This window comes from Otolemur garnettii, unplaced genomic scaffold (assembly GCF_000181295.1).
Source record: "Otolemur garnettii isolate 467f Iridium unplaced genomic scaffold, OtoGar3 scaffold00094, whole genome shotgun sequence".
In the NCBI taxonomy this organism is placed as follows: Eukaryota; Metazoa; Chordata; class Mammalia; order Primates; family Galagidae; genus Otolemur; species Otolemur garnettii.
In genome coordinates this window covers 7,375,778-7,381,165 of record NW_003852489.1, presented here as the reverse complement: position 1 = coordinate 7,381,165, position 5,388 = coordinate 7,375,778, and positions in this window count along the sequence as shown.

Below are 5,388 nucleotides of genomic sequence, written 5' to 3'. Positions count from 1 at the left end.
TCAAGCTGTCACCCTGGGTAGAGTGCCATGGCATCACAGCTCACAGCAACCTCCAACTCCTGGGCTCAAGCAAGTCTCCTGCCTCAGCCTCCCAAGTAGCTGGCACCACAGGAACCTGCCACAATGTCGGGCTATTTTTTGGTTGCAGCCATCATTGTTGTTTGGCGGGCCAGGGCTGGATTCAAACCCGCCACCTTGGGTGTACATGGCTGGCGCCTTAGCCACTTGAGCCACAGGCGCCGAGCCTCCTTTAAGTTTTGATATGTATGCCCACATGTACATGTGTGCACGTGTGTCTGTAACCACAAAGTCGGAGCAGTAATCTCAATATGATATCTTTACATATGCAACTAAAATATTAACGGGCTTTTCTATATTATTAAATAGTCTTTGAAAAATTTGATTTTGATAGCTGTATAATATTTTATTATATGATAATTTACTTAACCACGTCTCTATTCTTTGAGATTATGTTGTTTCTAATTTTTCATTAGTAGTAATAAATTTAAAAATTATAAAAAAGAAAACAAAGTCCGTTGTTAGGAAAATAAAAATAATTAAATAAATACAAATAAAATGTCAGATGTTCACACCTACCTAGAGCTTTAGGGTCTACAAAAGCATTTTGCAAATGCTTTTGCAAACCCAACTCTAATCATTTTTTTTTTAAATGAGGCTCACACACTGTGAGTGTTAGGGTTTTTATTTATTTATTTATTTATTTTTGTAGTTTCTGTCTGGGGTCAGGCTTGAACCTGCCACCTCTGGTATATGGGGCCGGTGCCCTACTCCTTCGAGCCACAGGCGCCACTCCCCAACTCTAATCTTCACAATAATCTTATATATAATGCCCATTTTCCGGGCCAGGAAACTGAAGCTTAAAGAGTTTATAGTGTGTGTGACTCAAGGTTACACATTCTTACAAGGAAGAGCCTAAATTTGAGTTTCCGGGCTACAAAAACAGTACATATTCCACCCTAGTAGTGTGAATTCTGGTGCTATGAACATAGGTGTGCAAATATCACTTCAAGACTTCTCTTTCAGCTCGGTGTCTGTGGCTCAAGCAGCTAAGGCGCCAGCCACATACAACTGAGCTGGCAGGTTCAAACCCAGCCCTGGGCCCACCAAACAACAACAAGGGCTGCAACCAAAAAATAGCCAGGCATTATGGTGGGCACCAGTAATCCCAGCTACTTGGGAGGCAGAGGCAGGAGAATCACTTGAGCCCAGGAGTGGGAGGTTGCTGTGAGCTGTGAAGCCACGGCACTCTACCCAGGGGGACAGCTTGAGGCTCTGTCTCAAAAAAAAAAAAAGACTTTCCTTTCAATTCTTTTGGGTATGTATCCTGAACTCGAATTGCTGGATCATATGGTGATGTTTATTTGTCTTGTAATTTAAAAAAATAGCCAGGAGCAGACTGAGGCAGGAGCATTGCTTGAGGCCAGGAGTTCAAGACCAGCCTGGGCAACATAGCAAGATGCCTATCTCTATAAACTAATATTTTTAAAAAGTTAGCCAAGCGTAGTAGCACGCACTTGAAGCCATAGCTACTTGGGAGGCTGAGGCAGGAGGAGCGCTTTCCTTGAGCCCAGGAGTTCAAAGCTACTGCGAAACTATGATCACGTCACTACACTCTAGCCTGGGTGACAGAATGAGACCCTGTCTCTAAAAAAATAAATAAAAAGTCGTTAAGTGAATGCTCATGTAGATTAGAAAAATATTCAATAAAGAAGTAAAGGAGACCATAGTGAAAACAACAGGCTTAAGGGTACTGCAGTTGTCATGGGCTCCAGAACACCTGTTGGGCTATGAGCCTCCCAAGGGCAGGGGCCAGCTTTGCAACTCTACCCCCCCATACCACCCCATGCCTGAAACCATTCCCATCTTCTTACAAGTTCTCAATATATGTGAACTAATCCCATTGCTGTAAAGGAATGCTTTTACCAGAACATCTAGGCAGTGACAAACCTTCCTAATGGAAACAAAAGAACTACACAGAAGCAAAGCCCTGGTAACAACACAGGGCAGGGCCTGGCCACCTGCTCGCTTGGTGCAGGACCTCGGTCCCTGAACGTCCTGGGCCTCAGTCTCCTTAGTTCTATGAAGACACTGCCCACCTTGTGTTATCACAGGATTATTGTGAAAAATCACCATTCATTCATCCCTTCAACAAATATTGCATGTCCCCTCGTACAGAGCTAGATCAAATTTGAAATTAGGAAATGGTCACAGCTCAAGTCACAATCACCAAGATGTGGAAACAACCCAAGTGCCCAGCAACCCACAAATGGATCAATAAACTTCCGTGTATGTATACCATGGAATACTATTCAGCCACAAAGAAAGACGGAGACTTTACAACTTTTATATTTACCTGGACGGATTTGGAGAACATCCTCCTAAGAAAGTGTTGCAGGAATGGAAAAGCAAGTATCCGATGAACAACTACATGCCCCCCCGCCAAGCACACACACAAACACAAAAAAGCACAATTAAATTCAAGTGGAGGGAGGGGGAGAAAAGAGGAGGGAGGAAGAGGGGGAGAGAGAAGGGATTTGGCAAATTCTCACCTAATGAGCCCTGGGTAAAGATATATAGCACACATCCTGGGCGAAGGCTCAGCTACACCTTGGACTTTACCTAACGAACACAAACAAGGTAACCTAATTATTTGTACCCATACACTAATCTGAAAAAAAAAAAAAGAAGAAAATTACATCCGATAAATATGGCATGTGTTTTCGTTTGTATTATTTCGCATTCTTTCATACATTCTACATTGAAATACGTTGTCTCATTCCTTTGTTTTAAGGGCAAGGATTTAAACAGAAAAACACGCTTGGGGTTCTTTAAGAGCTTGGAACTGATGGCTCTATAAACAAGATCAGGTCCCATGCCCTACAAGAGAGAACTCCCGGGTCAGGAATTTCTGGGAAACTGTGTGTTGCTCTGGTCTCTGAAGAGCCTGGCAGCTTTCTATTCCCTAATGGTCATCACCAGCTGCACGGAGAAGTTAATGAGGTGTGCGGGACAGTGATGGGAAAAGGTCAGCCTCCACATCACTCCTGACACCGCCGCTAAGTGAGCACCGCAGCGGGAAACTAGCTGGAGGGTGAGACAGATGGACCAGAAAGCAATATCCACTTCATTAGCCGGTGGTTCTGGACATGGGGAGAGAGGCCAAGGTCCAGCCTACAGACTGTGACAGAACATTCTTACAGCGAGCACCGAGAGGTCTGAGCAAAGGCCAGGAGAAAGCAGAGGCACTGCCTCTGTCTGGTGACATCTGGGGGCGTTTTCTCTTTACTCTCTGCTTCTTTCTTTCTCCTTCCCCCCAAATTTCTTGCCTTCCTTTTTAAATTTCTTTCATTCTTTCTTTTTCCTTCCTTCCATCCTCCAGCCTTTTCTTTCTTTCTTTTTTTTTTTTTGACATGGACTCTGAGAAACAGAGAAGGGCCATTTTTATTTACTGTTAAATCAAATCCAGCCCCTTGATTCAAACTGGGCTCCTCCACTGGGCCCAAAAGACCAAGCCAATATAGGTGTAGAGTTTAATCACAGGAGCTGAGCTTTGGTTAATTGCAGGAGGCTCTGTAACCAATTAACCAATTAAGCTGTAACTAATTAAATTGTCTCTATACCTCATTTATATTTTCTTTCTTTTTTTTTTATTGAATGGTAACTATGTACATTAATGCACTTCTGGGGTACAGTGTGGGGTTTTCACACATAATCCGAAACACTTCCATCAAACTGGTTAACATAGCCTTCATGTCATTTTCTTAGTTATCATTTTAAAACGTTCACATTCTGCTCTTAGAAAGATTCACTTGTACCTTATAAGATAAACCTCAGAAGTGATCCCTCCAATCCCCCTCCCTTCACCCCTTCCTCCCTCCCCTCTCCCTCCCCCTCCCCATATTCTTAGGCTGTTATTAGGTTATAGCTTTCATATAAAAGGTATAAATTAGTTTCATAATAGGGGTGTGTACATTGGATACTTTTTCTTCCATTCTTGTGATACTTTGCTAAGAAGAACATTTTCCAGCTCCATCCCTGTGAACATGAAGGATGTAAAGTCTCCATCTCAGCCTTTTCTTAAAAAAAAAAAGTTTGTTTCTCTTCTTTCTTTCTCTTCATTATCCCCTTTTTCTTTCTTCCTTTTTTCCTCTCTCTCATCTTATATATCCAATGCTCCCCTTATTGTTTTCCAAATCTTAAAAAAAAATCCTAACCAGCATCCCTCTGGTGACGTCTAGCCAACTCTCTGCTTATCCAAAAATAAAACTGAATTTAGCACTTTGATACATTATAATTCCCAAAGTGCAAGTGTGCAAGATGCTACATGGAGGGTATAGGATGAAAATCTTAGGTCTCATTTTTATATTTATGCTAACCCTATACATTTCATTTTCATGTTAGTCTTATAATGAGCATAAAACATTAGTATAGCAGCACAAGTAGCAAGTTAATACAAATAATAGAAATGAAGCACTCACTTTTTTTTTTGAGTCTCACTATGTCACCCTCGGTAGAGTACTGTGCTGTCACAGCTCACAGCAACCTTGAACTCTTGGGCTCAAGCGATTCTCTTGCCTCAGCCTCCCAAGTAGCTGGGACTACAGGCACCTACCACAATGCCCGGCTACTTTTTTCTTGTTTAGCAGGCCCTAACCAGGTTCGAACCCACCTGCCCCGGTGCATGAGGCTGGCACCCTAACCACTGAGCTACAGGTGCCAAACCAAACTTTTTTTTTTTTAACTGAGAGAAGTAACTTGGGAAAACCATTTCAGACCAGCCCTTTAAAACTTAATAACACTTGATTCAGCTCATTCCTATTTACAGGCAGTGCCTTTGACTATAACTCAGAGGGGATTTGGGTGAGCCATGGGGAGGGGAAGGATGTGTCTCAGCATCCCAAGAAGGGCTGTCACCCTTAGAAAAGACACTGAGCTTGGTTTCCAGTGCCGCGTCACTTACTTGAAACATCTTACAGCAGTGCCATGCACTTCTCCCCTTCCCCTGCCCATTTGTGTCTCCATGGTACACCCCCTGTGACACACCATGGGTCTACTTGCTGCCTATCTCCCACCCTCTCTGGTGAGTGATCCCTGGAAGGACAGGGCTCTGTCCACTTTATTCACACTTGCTTTGCCAGGACCCAGGATAGGGTCTGACACAGACACACACACCAAGCACTGCAAAGGACTGAATTAGTAACTCAAAGGAGGCTTGAAGGGTTTCCATTGAAAATAAGATCACTGTATCTTTTCTTTCTCTTTCTGATCATTCGCTCGGTGAAGGCTAGTTTTCAGCAACTGTGATGCTGTGTATTTTGCTGAGTTAAAATACTTTCTAGCTCCCAGGCCATAATGAACGCCTTGAGA